We start from the raw sequence: 17462 nt of genomic DNA, 5'->3' as shown, positions 1-17462 counted from the left end.
ATTTTGAATGGCCTTGTCTTTTAGGAGAGCCAACACCAAATATTTTAGAGGATGGAGGATGGAGTGGAATAGCGTCAGTTTGAGATAACAAAAAAAAAATGAAAGAAGTTAAACTGTGAAGGTAAAATAAATTAGCTTTCACTTCAAGTTCATCTGTGGGCAAAAATGTGTTTTACTTCATCTCTGCAATGCCAGTATCCTTTTCATTACTGTTGTGGTTCCCATAGATTTTTTTCAGGTTTTTCTGTACTTGGCTATTTAGTTTAACATTAACATACCTACCTCTCAGTAAAATACACACCATTTTCAAAGAGCAAAAGACTCAGTGCCTATTTCTATTAGCAGCAATGTGTCAATCTTCTCCCACCATAGGCATCGTGTCTGGGTGATAAGAGAGGCAACTACCTCCTCAGTCCTTAAGCAATGCTAGATAAAAGCTACAGTAGTAAAATTGAGTTGAAATGTCTATACCACCTCTGTCTAAGTCTGGTTGTTTACCAAGGCTACATTAAGGTTGCAGTAAAAATGCCTCCATTTTTGCCACATATTTGATTTTTTTTTGAGTGTTCAACTTAATTTTTCTGGTGATTCCAATCCAAAATGACTGTGTATCTATACCTATACACAAATCCACAAAATTTATTCCTCAAACAGATTTACACTTATAGCCAATGTGGCTGGGTAAAACAGGATAGACAACGAACAAATGGTTTAGACGCCTACCGGGTCGTCTCGTTTAGAAGCAGTTCTTATGTACAGAAGAAGTTCACAAAGGTTCGCCAATCCACTATTCAAAGCTACTTCCAAGTAACATGTGTTCTGACAAAAGACAATCGGGATGTCCATCTCACAAAGTAGTCACGGGTCAAATGCTGACTCCTCTCTGGGCATTCTTATCCCAATGGACCCCAGAAGTGGCAGGGTTAAGTGTCCTCGATGGGCAGTTTCTCGGAGCTGCAGGAAGAGAAGAAGAAGAGAAGGTCAGCGGCATCGCCCCCTTCCGATGCGGTGGACTAACATGTACCTTATCTGAGCCTGTGAAGAGGTCCTCTGACGACATGCATGCGTGACAACAACCAAGAATAGCAGCTATGTGCTTACTGCTGATGTGCTAGCTTCAAATTGTTTGCAGTGCAGAACATCAGCAAATTCATCAGTTCATTATAACAAGTGCTCAAAAATGCTTTGAGTGGAATCATCAGTACCAGATCTCTGCTGGACATGAGAGAGGAGCCAGTGCTGGTGGGAGAAACATGTAGAAGGGTTTGATCCAAAACAGCAGTTTGACTGTTTTGGAATGCCAAAAGGGACATTTGTTCATGTCAACATCTGTATGCACAAATCTCTCAGGTAAATTCATCCTTGAGGCGAAACATTTCACAAAACACACAGCATCTGAATTATGGTATATTGATGGGCTTTATTTATTTATTTATTTATTTTGCATTTCACATTTTTCTAAAAAAATTGAATCTCTGTCACATGAATGAATACGATTACCCTTGAATGGTAGTGTATCTAAATATTTCTATATGTATCTCTCTATTTAACCCACCAGCCTACAAGGTAGTTTATAATGATAGTGACTGCACAATTATAATTTTTATCGCACAGCTCCATAAATCATAACAATAAACATTACTTTTAGGCCCCTGAAATAAAAGGACTAACCTTGTATTATGGCAAAATTAAATCAAATCAAAGTACCCTAAGTTCTTGTCTATAAGCCGGACTCATGTATTAGCCGGAGACCAAAAATCATACGAATTTTTAAAATAAAATCGTATCATAGATAAGCCGGTCTCATGGATAAGCCGAACGTACTATAACCTATAACTAATAGAAGGGAGGGAGGTCAGTGGTCTCACTCGCGCCCATTTAATTTCTTTAAGGGGGGAGAGAGTGTGAGATATTGGCGTCTCTCTCACTCCCCGCATGGCGCGGTTGGAGTGGCCGGAACGCGTTCTTTCTGCTCTGGGCGTCGCCGAGTCAACACGAGCGCGTAGCGGTCATTTAAATTGTGATTTTATATGTAAGCATATTTAAATATATATCGCGGATTTCTGCGGACAATGGGTCTTTTAATTTCTGGTACATGCTTCCTCAGTTGGTTTGCCCAGTTGATTTCATACAAGGGACGCTATTGGCAGATGGCTGAGAAGCTACCCAACTTTTCTCTTTCTCTCTCTTGCGCTTTCTCTGATCCTGACATAGGGGGTGTGAGCAGGGGGGCTGTTCGCACACCTAGACGATACGGACGCTCGTCTAAAAATGCTGAAAGATTATCTTCACGTTGCTATCTTTTGTAAAGCTGATTCCTGAAAAGACATGCTGCACAGTGCTTCGCATACTTAAAAGCTCGAAGGGCACGTATTGATTTTTGACTGAAAAACAAACTCTCCCTCTCTCTCTCTTTGTCTGCTCCTGACGGAGGGGGTGTGAGCTGCCGCCTTCAACAGCTTTGTGCCGCGGTGCTTCGCATACTTAAAAGAAAAAACAGCCCTATTGATTTTTTTGCTTCACTCCTTTGAAGAGGAAGATATGTTTGCATTCTTTTAATTGTGAGACGGAACTGTCATCTCTGTCTTGTCATGGAGCACAGTTTAAACTTTTGAAAAAGAGACAAATGTTTGTTTGCAGTGTTTGAATAACGGTCCTGTCTCTCTACAACCTCCTGTGTTTCTGCGCAAATCTGTGACCCAAGCATGACAATATAAAAATAACCATATAAACATATGGTTTCTACTTCGCAGATATTCTTATTTCGCGGGTGGCTCTGGAACGCCACCCCCGCGATGGATGTATAAGCCGGACTTATGTATAAGCCGATATTCTATTTTTTCATTTTCACAACTTTTTTCCTTAGATAAGCCGCGGCTTATTGACAAGAACTTAGGGTAGAATGATTAGCTTTAAACATTTACCCATGGTTCCAATTGACTGTGTCCTCGCCACCCTTTGCACCATCCAATCAATGCATGACATCAGAGAGTTTTCCTAGCTAAAGCCTGACAATGGTGAACTTTTTACCGTGCTAAGAACAAGTGTAAAGAGTGAATTCATAAATGGTAATAAACAATGGAGGACAATATTTGCAGAGTTTTAATGTAAAACTATTTGAGAGACACATATACTTGGAATGAAATCAGCCTTCAGTATTACATTCAAAGCCTAGAGTTACAGTTTTGTTGCCGCATTCAGTTGTATTATTGTATTTTACTGTGCCTGTGTATCCTATACTGTAACACTTTAATTATTATTATTGTTGTTGTTATTGTGGTATTATTCTTTATGTTGTAGCCTATAATTTTTTGACAGCCTCACAAGTTTGTGTCTCTCTCGTTAGTAGATCTATGTCGCAGTAGCATTGGCCTGTTCCTCTGCAGCATTAATATTGTTGCTAGACATATTCTGTCCAGTAAGGCCCAGCTAGTAGGGCATCTTCTTTTCATGCAGGTCAGCCCAGCCTTCTCTGTCTCCAGACTCCTGCTCTTCCTGGGGTACTTCTAGGCATTCCACAGCTAGTCGAAAGAAATAATTCCTGTAGTGTGTCCTGGATCTGCCGCAGGATCTCTGCACAATGGGACATACCCGGAGGTGCTGCCATGGTGACCTGCTTATGACACGCTCAGAAACCGCAACTGGCTCCTCTCAATTCCAGAAGAGCAGCAACTCTATTCTCTGAATCACAGATCTTCTCACCCCGACATAGAATGTCAGTCCAGTAGCTCTGGTAAGAAACTTCAATTTCTTTGCTTGTACTCTCATTATTTTCGTAATTACTCACAGCTACTCATATTTGCTTGTTAATTCCATGTCCCCTTCTTCCATCACTCATGAAGGAGATTCAGAAATACTTCACTAATGGCAGTTGCCCCCACCTCACCTGGAGCATCATATATAACACCGTACAGAGAATTCACACTAAAACATGGTGTACGGACAATAATTAAAACATTAATTAAAAAATTAAAAAATCCAGACGCATAAAACTGTGCGTACGCCAAGTTCCACACACTTCCCCTATATAAATCCCAATGAACGTGAAATTAAACGCACGTGCACCCTGACTACACCCAGAATTTTGCATATTTTAATATGCAAATCAATATAAATATCACTTTCCATGTGGTGTTTTATTAAAAGGCAATGGATAAATCACATGGAAAAAATAAGAATGTCAGTGAATGCGAAGTGGAAGCAAGGAAAAATTTACTATTTGTTGGCTTAATCAGTGGTATAAGCAAGAAAAGGAACTTATGGGGTGATATTTTGTGGTGGAAACGCTCGTAAGTTCAAGTTCAGAAAGTCACACAGTTCTTGAAATAAAAAAGAAGAGATCAGATTTCAAAGTCAACATGAAGAGGCGAGTCACAGCCCACCATCTGTTTATTCTGTTTCAGATCATATTACAAACGCTGACTCCCATTGCCAATGACGCGACTCCGTGTGGTGATGGTACTGCTGTGCTGAGTACGTCTTCAGGTGCTGGCTGCTCACACACCTCTGCCTCAGAAATTGCTGGGTGATCATCTGGCTGTGTGCTGACGGACGCTGTCACAAAATGCAATAGTGAATGCTGTGAGAGATGTGGCCAATGAACTAAGGGCTGTACTATGTAATATTGACCACAATTTAAATGAACTGGTTAAAAACTAAATGCTGCATCTGATTACCTGTTTTTACATTCTGCTAATTTTATTCAAATGAAGTTGTAACGCTGTCCAATTTGGCTGATCATTTGGTGGGTCAGGGTCAGGTTCGTCATACCACATCTCTACAGGTATGGGCAAGCAGGATGCTACATGCCTGCATAATGCAACACACTTTCTGTGGACTATAAAGCAGCACATTAATAAAGTGGAAATGCATTCAGTTTACATAATTAAATTCATTCTCTGACAGCACCTTTATAGTGTAGCATTGGTGCCGAGCGACACAATGGATTGATTCTCTTCTCTTCACATGGCTATTTGTGGTGACTTGCTATCTTTATAAGAACTGCTTGCCTTTTGCTGCACTAGTTGTAAAAAGCATGTGCGACTGTACGGAGCTGCCGTTTTTATAGGTTCTCCAACTATACAGTATATGATGTAATTCCAGCTCATTCCTTTGGTGATTCATCCCTGGCTGATGTAATTTGTCCAGCGCTGTTGCAATAGCAATTTGCGTGCAGTTGACCACTCCGATTACATTTGGAAATACGGACGTTGCTGCAGATTGTGCTTTGATGCTATGCAGTTCAACCACAGTGTAAGGAAATTTTGTATATCTGGATGACACGTGGATAATACCATCCTATACGGTTGGCATGGCACAACTTAGTGATGTTTATGAAATACGCAATCGGTCAGCAAGTTCACGTTGAAAAGCTCCTGTAGTTAAAAACCTGAGAGTGGACAGAACTTGCAAAGGAGCTGGTAGAGCACAATTCCTTAAAGTCTGCCTTTGTAAAGCCGGTGCCAGTTCAGCACACAACTCCAAGAGGATAGCTCCTGGACATCAAAATCGACTTAGAAGCCAGTCATCATCATCATCTATAAATACACACTCTCTTCTAATTTTTCCATTTGCAATGTCTTCTAACAACGCTATGGTAGTTGGAATACTTTGGTCATTCCATGCACCATTCTAATCCATATTACTAATCGAGAATGGTAAACCGGAAGGCACGGACACAGGTACACGCGTCTCATAAACCGCAAGCGAAGTCTGATCCACCGCGAACGAAGGAGTCACGGCTCAAAAACGAAAGGGCTCAACTAACGTAAATATGACATGAAGCAACAACGTGCCCATAGCTAACGACTAACGACACAGCCACACAGAAAAGAGGATTCTGCACTGCACCCCAGAGTCAAACGGAAGACACTACGGAGTCCGCAAAGGTCCACAAAGATAGTACGGAAGGAGCGAGAAAGTACGAAAGGCACAGGCGCCTACAACGCTGCTTCTGAACTAAACGCCCACACTACACAGCATGGTCCGGGTAATGAGAATGAATGAACTCTCCGTATTAAACGTTCAGCATCCTCACACGTCCAAACCATATAGCATATGGGAATCACATTACAGTGATGCATTATTAACAGTACAACCACAGAAAACACTCCGTGTTAACAGTAAGTGCAATTATCCATATTACTAATGGTAGACAACGGATAACTAATGGAGTCACGGTCACGGCTCCAAAACGATCCAGCTCAACTAGTGGAGCTACAAAAACAAGCCCGCATGGACAAATACAATGAACGTAGGCACCTACAACGCGCGTCTGAAACTGCGGAAGCAAAGCAGGCACGGGTTCAAAACGAAAGACCACAAATGACGAGAGATACAGAAACGAGCCCGCCTGGATAAAATCAATGAACGCAGGCGCCTACAACGCGCGTCTGAAATGCCGCAAGCAAAGCAGGCACGGCTCCAAAAAGAAAGAGCTCGACTGATGGGGCTACAAAAACGAGCCCACCTGGATAAAAACAATGAACGCAGGCGCCTACAACGCGCGTCTGAAATGCCGCAAGCAAAGCAGGCACGGCTCCAAAAGAAAGAGCTCGACTGATGGGGCTACAAAAACGAGCCCACCTGGATAAAAACAATGGACGCAAGCGCCTACAATGCGCGTCTGAAATGCCGCAAGCAAAGCAGGCACGGCTCCAAAAAGAAAGAGCTCGACTGACGGGGCTACAAAAACGAGCCCGCCTATATAAAAACAATGGATGCAGGCGCCTACAACGCGCTTCTCAAACAATGCAACCAAAGGAGTCACGGCTCCAAAACGAAACATCTCAACTAATGGACATACAGAAACGAGCCCGAACTGAATACTATTAATGAATGCAGGCGCCTACAATGCACCTCTCAAACAGCAGAGGCAATAGATAAACGGCAAAGAAAGGAACGACAAACAGCCGCTAAACAATTCTTCCAATTAGCTGACAACGCATTCTGTAATGCGTCCACTATTAATGAACATTCATTAGGATTAATGAATATCATTTGCTGTCATTGTCATTCACTTAACGTCCCTGAAGAAACAACTGGCAATACAACTAATGAGTTTACACGTTGTTGTCAAACGGTTCAGGTTAGACTGCCTCCTTTGGATGAATATCCTGAATATCTACGGATGCTTCTAACTAACAATGTACCCGAAAGTAAAAACTTTATGGATTGCATTAGATCCTACAATAGTTCATTTGCTTTGGCATCTACCGGAGTAAATATCAGGCCACCAGCTGGCAATGGCCCATACTGCTTTCGCATATGTGGACAAATATTACATTGGATTGGAACAGTGCACCCTGAGCCAAATCACGAACGCAAATATGCACAGATCTACGTGTTAGATCCAGATGACGCAATCTATCAACGAATAAACCTTCCTGAAAACAAGCAATGCACAGAGCTGATAATGACAAACGTTGCTAAAGTCATAGAGTTCGGCGTTCATCTGACATTAAAATTAACGTTATAGATACTCCATACCAAGGAAGACTCATTCAAGGACAACACACCATCCTTACTACAAATGTTGTGTATAAAGACATATTCCAATAGATCTTTCTAACGTGCCATGCTATGGGTTCTTTACTTCCTTTGTTCGTCATCTACACCTTTACACTCCAATATATCTCATACATTCATCAATGTATTTCAGGTTTCCCAACACCAGGGGTTGGTGATCAAAGCGAGCAGGAGTCGGAGCCCCCTAGTAAATTTATAAAGAGTATGCAATTAATTTCGGCGTATTTGATAAATCCTGCATCATTGATGCGAATATGAAAAAGAAAGTTAAATGCAACAGAAAGAGTATCAATGCTTTGACGCAGGGTGCCACCAGTTTGCAAAACTGAGTAGAAATGTGCGTACACAAGGTAGGGGGTTACCATGAAAGTGTGCATGGCTTTACGGCAAGTTTAGTTTTTATACATCTCTAAGTGTGCGAGGAAACGGGTGTACGCAACATCTATGTGTATACACACCATTTATACATGAGGCCCCTGGAGAGCAATCCTCTCTTTTCTCAGAGAAAACCATGACCTCCTCAGCTGTGCCTTGATATTCTGTCCATGAAAACCACAAACAGGAGTGGTAATAAGACAAAGGTTTGACCGAGTGCAAAACCTAGAGTGAGCAGATTTGACTTAAACCAAACACAGATTTGTTTTGGCAAAAGGTTTGGATTGAAAGATCAGACAAAGAACAGTTAACAACGATTGTCATGATAGTACAAATTAGAAAATAATTTACCCAGCTCTGACCTGGCACTAATGTTCACTGACGAGCACCGGGTGGTCAGATGAAACCACATAACCAGACTCAGCCCACAACAAGGATTTGAAGTTGTTTTGTGGGCTCACCACCTGTAAGTTGAAGGGTGAAGCTCAGGTGCAGTGCCAGTTTAGCTGACATCTCTGAAACATGGTCTGGAGAGCTAGTGCTAACAGAATCCGCTGGTGTATCCTTAATAGTTCTTGGCAGATGGCTCAGGTAAGGTTGTTTTTAAAAAATATATATGGTATAGTAAGGCTTTATTCGTTATCATTTGTATTGCTTGAAAGCAACTATTCAAAGGTACCAGGGTGAATGTGATAAACTACTTTTTAGTTTTTCTGCAGATCAAACACATGGTTCACAGGAAATTATCATTTTCTATTAGCTCATGCCTGCCGCTCATAAAAATTCTTTTTTCTCTATCTGAACGTAAACATTTTGATAGGAATGCTCTAGTTCTTCATTTGCTTCTTTTCATGTGCTTTTGAAACATTGTAAAATTTCTTTTCATTCTCCCTATACTTTTTAACACTATCTTTGGACATCATTGCATCACCATTTTGTGTATTTGTTTTCTATAGGTGATGCAATTTTTCCACAGTTATATGCATGAGTGTTGCTATTATGAATGGTAAGCTGCCGTGCGGTTACTAGGCATATGACCCTTGACATCGTGCTGCCCATGATACTGTATATAAATGGCTACTTGCATTAAGCCAATGTCTAACTTTAGTACATTTAATACACTCACACAGACAACTTATTAATTAAGTCCTTTTTGGTTTAGAATTCTAGTTTTGTTTTAACTCCCAGCTCTGGTTAATGATTCAGTTTTGATACAGCTTACAACATATTAAATAAACCTCAGCTTTGACAAATAATATTCTTTTGATTAAACCCTAAAGGAAATTGTATGTACAAGTTAAATCATATCTCACTGAGCCTCTCAAAACATGATATACGAGAAAAGGCATATTTCAGTATATAACCACTATAGACGCAGCCATCTTGCTATCTACTAGTTATCTACTATAGTGCTGCCATCTAGTGGAGAGCCATAGCTTTTTGTTTTTTTGTTTTTAATTTTTTAAATGAAACAGCTTTATAATTAATAAATAATACATTTTATTTATTTAACGCCTTTCTATGCTCACCGAGAATAGTGCTATTATGTCATGTTTTTCACTTAAGAAACATAGCAAAAGTTAGACCTCTTATAGCATCGAAAGATGCAGAGAAATTAGTTCACGCATTTGTTTTCAGTCGGCTAGATTACTGTAACGCACTCCTCTCAGGACTACCCAAAAAAGACATAAATCGTTTGCAACTAGTGCAGAATGCAGCTGCTAGAATCCTTACCAGGAAAAGAAAATCCGAACACATTTCTCCAGTTTTGATGTCACTACACTGGTTACCTGTGTCATTCAGAATTGACTTTAAAATTCTGCTTATGGTTTATAAAGCCTTAAATAATCTCGCTCCATCTTATATATCGGAATGTCTGACACCTTATATTCCAAATCGTAACCTCAGATCCTCAACTGAGTGTCTCCTTAGAATTCCAAGAGCAAAACTTAAAAGAAGTGGTGAGGCGGCCTTCTGCTGTTATGCACCTAAAATCTGGAATAGCCTGCCAGTAGGAATTTGCCAGGCTAATACAGTGGAGCACTTTAAAAAACTGCTGAAAACACATTACTTTAATATGGCCTTCTCATAACTTCACTGTAATTTAATCCTGATACTCTGTATATCCAATTCATTATAATAACTATTCATGGTGGCTCTAAAATCTGTTCTAACTCCTACTCGCTCTTCTGTTTCCTTTTCCGGTGTCCTTTTGGTGGTGGCTTGTGCCACCACCATCTACTCAAAGCACCATGATGTTCCAACAATAATGGATTGATTAAAAGCCAGAAGTCTGTATGACCATCAGCATCAAGTGACTCCGTGAGAACCCTAACTACAAAGAGGACAATTTTCATTTATGTTAGGTAGAATGCCCAGGGGGGACTGGGCGGTCTCGTGGCCTGGAACCCCTACAGATTTTATTTTTTTCTCCATCCATCTGGAGATTTCTTTTGTTTTTTCTGTCCACCCTGGCCATCGGACCTTACTCCTTTTCTATGTTAACTAATGTTATCTTATTTTAATTTTGTATTTTGTCTTTTATTTTTCTTTTCTTCATTATGTAAAGCACTTTGAGCTACTTTTTGTATGAAAATGTGCTATATAAATAAATGGTGTGGTTGTTGTTGTTGATAGCACAAAATGTATAACACTACTGATGTTGTGAAACAACTAGATTTTTTGCAAGAAAAATATTTTGATCATAACGACAGTGATCAGTGATGTGATGATGTGGAAACCAGTAAGATCTCACACTGATGCGGAGAGCTACCATGAAGGAGGTTCTTCATCATAAAGTGTCTAATATGTCATGACTGTCAGGAAAGCACTGAATGGATGTTCTGTTGCAAACTAAGCACCAACAGTACCCAAACTACCAAATATGTTGTGTGCAAAAAGCACGGACAGAGGAAAGGAATGCGTTATCTTTGTGGCACGGGTTCTTCTAAGCCTACACTCTGTGAGGTGCCATACTTCTAGGACTCTCCTTCAATTGCAGACTTTTAGACTTGTTGGTCAAAATAAAGTAATTAACAGTTTACTTACATTTTTGACAAAGTTAATGTTGATAATAAGACAGACAGTAGCTTATTAATGCATTTCTTTACATTTTTTAATAATTTTGATAGAGTTCATTATTTGTCACATAGGGATAGACCTATACTGCAGCATCCTGGAAATAAATGGTCCAGCAGTCAATGTGTTATAAATGATCTTTTGTCCAGCTAGACTCCAATTAAAAAAAAAACATTTTTCACCAAAAATGATTTATACCTTTGTGTGATTTTCATACAAAAATCTTTAAAAATGGTGCTTGCCAGTTCATGATGGGGTACCACTGCTACAGGTTGATGGACTGAATTGTCTCCTCTCTATTTGTTAAATGTCTTATTTGCTTATGTTTTACGTATCTGCTTGACAAGTGACGTTAGAGGAAAGAGACTATGAGATCGTCCAGTGGCTACAGTTTTTAAAATGTTCATTTCCCTATTTTGATCTTTGCTAAAACTCTTACTCAAAGCTTATTTTTTTTTTGGGTAACAGGAAGGTATACCCCCTTTCAAGGTGGGAAGTGATTTTATCATTTAGAAGTCGTGGTAGAGGAGAATTAGCATACTGTTATTGTGTCGAAGATGATGGGACATATTTATTAACATCTATTACTCTGCCTTTAGGAAAATAGTATATTCAAAAATCTATATTCAAGCTGAGATAAACCAACTCACGGTTGCCAGGAGCTGGCGCTTAGTTTGGCAGCAAAAGGTAAAAGGTACAAACTAACTTTGCATAGAATATAAGTCAATTGTGGGCACACTCATTCAGTAAAATAACCTGATATAGAATAAACTATAAATTATCCAACCCGCTATATCCTAACTACAAGGTCACGGGGATCTGCTGGAGTCAATCCCAGGGCACAAGGCAGGAAACAAACCCCAGGAAGGGCGTCAGCCCAACGCAGGGCACACACACCAAGCACAATTTAGGATCGCCAATGCAGATAACCTGTATGTCTTTGGACTGTGGGAGGAAACCCACGTAGGTATGGGGAGAATATGCAGACTCCACGCAGGGAGGACCCGGGAAGTGAACCCAGGTCTCCTTACTGCAAGGCAGCAGCGCTACCCACTGTGCCACCGTGCCGCCCTAACTAGAGTAATTGTACATATAAAATAATAGTGGCTGTGTCCATCTGTCACGTGATTACTTGTGAACCATTGATCTTGGTCTTAATCGAAAACATATGATGTGAAGAATGTTGGTGAATCAAAAAATATGGCTAACAGCAACCTCCATGAAGTTACCAGGGTTCACAATTTTCTTACAGCAAACTTCATGTTCCAGAGGGTGACAAGGCAGAAGAAAAAAGAAGAGCAGTAACACCTGCTGAGTGTAAAGCAAATGGCAGAAGCTGCTTACATGATAGGAATCAGAAGAATGACATCCATGCACACACAGAATTCATGCACCACTGGTGCTGGAACCTTGATCTTGAGAAGACTGGAAGTCTGTGTGTTTCCTATATTGAAAAACCCCACGGAGAAGCATGGCAAACCATTCCTATTTCTGACAGCCAATGGCCGGGACAGAGTTGGACTGAATCTCCACGAGTTTAAACTGAGTTGACAGGGCAACTCTGCACACAATGTGGAGGCTGGGATTAGTAGCTGCAGTCTTTTGGAGCTTTGAGGGTTTCAAAGATAAACTTGTTTATTCAAAAAATATATTTGTGATTGTCAAAATATAGCTTTTACTAAGAGCAGCCGTAAATGATTTTATAATAGAATTTGCTAAATAAGGTCACATCCAATGGGTTTATAATGGAAAATGCCAAATATGTGCAAAGGTAGGGTATTAAGATTAAAAATGAAACCCTCGTGTAGTGCATTATGTGAATGTGAAAGTTCGTTCAGTGATTAGCTGTGTGCTGATGACAGGCAAGGCTTACAGTTAATGCACTAATGTAATAAAGTACAAGGAAGAGATGTGTTGACATGCAAAGTTAATGTTTGTAACGGGGCCTTAATGAACATTTGCATTTCCTCTGCTGAATTCATTAAGTTTTGTGTGATACAAAATTTGCCTAAATGCTTCCTGCGAGTAATTTCCATTTCAAGTCAAAGGGAGGTTCTTTTTATTGATTCTTTTTGCACTTTATCAACTATTTCTTTACAAGTGAAGCCAGATAAACAGTATGCTGTGTAATGTGTTTCTTTATATTTATTATATAAACAATGCTTTGCTTTGCAGTTTTGTTTCAAACACTAGACGGCCTAGTGGTTACGGCTTTTTATGTGAATTTCCCCTTGAGATTAATAAAGTATCTATCTATCTATCTATCTATCTATCTATCTATCTATCTATCTATCTATCTATCTATCTATCTATCTATCTATCTATCTATCTATCTATCTATCTATCTATCTATCTATCTATCTATCTATCTATCTATCTATCTATCTATCTGTCTCCTCACAGATTTAACATCCTGGGTATAAATCCAGTGTATGGATGTGGTCTGTATGAAGTTTGTGTGCACTCCCTGTGTCTTCAAGGGTTTTTACCTGGGCACTTGATGAAGGATTGCAGGAATTGTGGGGTAGAGGGGTCCTTTCATCGGATTGGCTGGCCCAGCACTGTTTCAGCTGTGGATTGGCCAAATGGGGGAGGCAGCTTGATGGCTGAGGTCTCTAGGACTCTAAACAAATCCAGATCATATTATGTGATATCAACTACTGTTAAATTCTGCTCCATAATTGTAATTTTTTTATTTTTTATACTGTATTGTTGAGTTGGTCTGTTCTGTGTATTGTATTGTATTGACCCCCTTCTTTTTGACACCCACTGTACACCCAACCTACCTGGAAAGGGGTCTCTCTTTGAACTGCTTTTCCCAAGGTTTCTTCCATTTTTTCCTTACAAGGGTTTTTTGGGAGTTTTTCTTTGTCTTCTTAGAGAGTCAAGGCTGGGGGCTGTCAAGAGGCAGGGCCTGTTAAAGCCCATTGCGGCACTTCTTGTGTGATTAATAAATTGTGTTGCATTGTATTGTACTTTGCTTTTCTCCCTGTGAGAGAATAATTTGGATGTAAGTATTTCAGTATGCTTTCTATATTAAAACATAGCATGCATCTTAGAAGTAGAAAAGGGTTAATAAATGCCAGAAACCTGTTCAGATGTATCAGGAAACCAGATGAAGGTCAAGTGAACAGCAAAGACAAAGATGTACCAGGAGAAGGTTGACATAATACACCAAATGCACTAGCTGATGATTTAGAGATCAGCAAATGTCCTGTAAACAAGAAGACTGGACAGTTGTCACATACACAGGGATTCCAAGGGTAATAGCTGAACATATATATATATATATGAGAAGAACAGCAGTGTGGTAGAACAGACGTATATTACAATAAGTCATTTGGGTGTAACCTAATGATCCAATCAGAGTTAACGTAGGCATTCATCAGCAAAGTTATGTAAATTCAGTTTTTTATAAAATAGATCTCTACCCTTATGAGACAAAGACTGGACTCCTTCGGTACTGTGTCTCTTCGGAGAATTCTTGGGTACCGCTGGTTTGACTTTGTGTTGAACAGAGTACTGAATGAGGCAAATTACCTGAATTGTGAGGGAGCGTCAGTTACGGCACTATGGTCATGTGGTGTGATTCCCAGAGGGTGATCCGGCTCACATGATCCTCATTATTGAGGAACCGAGCGACTGGACCAAGCCAAGAGGACACCCACATAACACCTGATAGAGGATCATTTCCGGAGAGTGGGACTGGACCGCGTGTCTGCTGGGGGATTGCCAACCAGAATCCCGAGCTGTTTCATTGTATATTGGGTGCAGCAACACGCTGTACCAGTGCATGCTCCCCAACCTGACCTGATCTTATTTTAATGACCATTCTGATCATTCTGTAACAGACTACTGTGATGAATGCTTCCTCTTTGGCATATGCTGAGAGATAATTGAAGACTCAAAAGACAAGTTTTCTCCTGCCTGATTGCTGACTCAAAGATGTTTTATCAAACATATCCTAGTAGAGGATAAGTTTCTTTTTTAACTCTTTTAGGGCGGATGTCAACTTTTGTCGACAGCAGGGGTTGAGGGCAGAGGGGTGGAGGGCAATAATCAGCTTTAAATGTCAACAAAACTCACCGTTACATTATAGGTAGAACCTCTTTGCTAGGAGGACTGTTAGACTTGACTTGATTTCGAATTTTTGCGTGTGCATGAGTAGCATAGAGTAAACAACGTCTGGAATGGCATCAGCATCAGGCGAGAGAGTGAAGAGAATGCACAAAGCAAAATGCTCTGCATGCCATTATTTATTTATTCTTTTGTTTTTTGCGTGTTATCTCTGAATCGGACTTTGACTTAACCAACTCTGATTTGAGTGCAAACGATCTGGAAATCGAAAACGAAAGACAGGTAGCTGTTTTATGTCCAGAAAATGCCTTTCAGCTTATGAGTGATGAGACAAACAGGTATGTAATAAGTATGTGAATTTACATACTGTTGAGGCTCTTGGAACAAAAAACAGAGTGACATTTGTCATAAATACGTATTTTATGTTGATTTATGTGTCACACCATTACTTTTTAGAAAACTCAGTTTTTTGGGAAAATGTTCAGCCTTGGGAGAAAATGAAAAAAAAAAATTAGCCCTTAAAGAGTTAATATGTTTGATTCCTACTACATACCACATCACAAAGACATAGAGTCATTTGAAGAAGTAAGTACACTTCATGGTAATGGTTGACTTTTTCAACATATTTAAACAAGCAAGCAGCAGATCTTCATGCCTAAAGATAAAGGTGATCTACATGAACAAATGACACATGAAATTGACATGGTGTTTTCATTCTCATAATCTAAATTAACAAACGTGGATTTTTTAGACAAAGGTTTTCCCTGTTCCTGCAGGACCATCTAAGAAGAAGCATGTTTTTCGCGGATGGGAATCGCTGTATTCAGCGTGTAAAACAGTCTGTGAGGGTGGCCGCAGTCGTGCGTATCCCATGATGCGGGAGGAGGGTTAGAGTTGGTGGGCGAGGCTCTATCGTGCGTATCCCATGGTCTTAGAGTTGGTGGGTGGGGCTCTGTGAGTTGGCGGGCGTGGCTCTGTCGTGCGTATCCCATGGTCTCTGTCTTGCATGCCATGCTCGACTGCTTAGTGAATTATATATATAGATAATTACATCTTAGTATTATGGTTCTTCTGAGATATGACTCACTGTTACAAAAATATGTAATAAACAAAATAAAAAAAAATGCTCCAACTTTTTAACCAAATAACCAAGTATCTGAACAAACCTGAATGTTACTCCATGCATATATTTTCTTACTTGTTTTCTCTGCGGACATCAAGCCTCCCAAAGGTGATTCATAAAAATCTCAGGATGGATGTATAATGCTTGTTAGCAGAATTTGAGAAACTGTAGTCTGACCAGTTAGACTTTCTACACAGATATTAGGAACTCTAACCCTCTAATGCCTAGACAATTCTAATGAACAACTGGTGAACACAAGAGACCTTTAGGGAAGTGGTGAAGTTTTTAGATAGATAGATAGATAGATAGATAGATAGATAGATAGATAGATAGATAGATAGATAGATAGATAGATAGATAGATAGATAGATAGATAGATAGATAGATAGATAGATAGATAGATAGATAGATAGATAGATAGATAGATAGATAGAAAGTATAAAGAGGAGATGCCACCCTGGTGACCCTAAATAACTGAAATTAGATAATAATGAAAAACAAACCCAGCCACAGGGGATGTACAAACCAGTGTGTTTCTTCATGCTGGTCCCAAGTCCGGATAAATGGGGAGGGTTACGTCAGGATGGGCATCCGGTGTATAATTTTGCCAAATCACTATGCGGACAACAATACAAATTTCCATACTGGATCGGTCGAACCCCGGATTAACAACAACCGCCACCAGTACTGTTAGCCAACTGGGTGCTGGCAGAAATTGGGCTACTGTTGGCCGAAGAAGAAGAAGGAGAAGAAGAGGGGGGAGACGTGTCCAGAGGCAGTAGGAGAGGAGGAAGGTAAAGAGAGTGGAACTGAGGGTAGGAACTTTGAATGTTGGCAGTATGACTGCTAAGGGGAGAGAGTTAGCAGATATGAGGGAGAGAAGGAAAGTTGATATATTGTGCATCCAAGAGACTAAATGGAAGGGGAGTAAGACCAGGTGGATCGGAGGTGGATTCAAATTGTTCTATTATGGTGTGGATGGGAGGAGAAATGGGTTAGGAGTTATTCTGAAGGAACAGTATGTCAAGAGTGTTTAGGAGGAGAATAGAGTGTCAGGCAGAGTAATGATCATGAAGCTGGAAATTGGAGGTGTGATGATGAATGTTGTTAGTACATATGCACGCCACGTTGGGTGTTCAATGACTGAGAAAGAAGATTTTTGGAGTGAGTTGGATGAAGTGATGAACAGTGTACCCAAGGGACAGAAAGTGATGATTGGAGCGGATTTCAATGGAAATGTTGGTGAAGGGAACAGAGGAGACGAGGAGGTGATGGGTAGGTA

The sequence above is a fragment of the Erpetoichthys calabaricus genome, chromosome 10 (assembly GCF_900747795.2).
Source record: "Erpetoichthys calabaricus chromosome 10, fErpCal1.3, whole genome shotgun sequence".
NCBI classification, from domain to species: domain Eukaryota; kingdom Metazoa; phylum Chordata; class Cladistia; order Polypteriformes; family Polypteridae; genus Erpetoichthys; species Erpetoichthys calabaricus.
Note: the sequence above shows the minus strand (reverse complement) of the source record.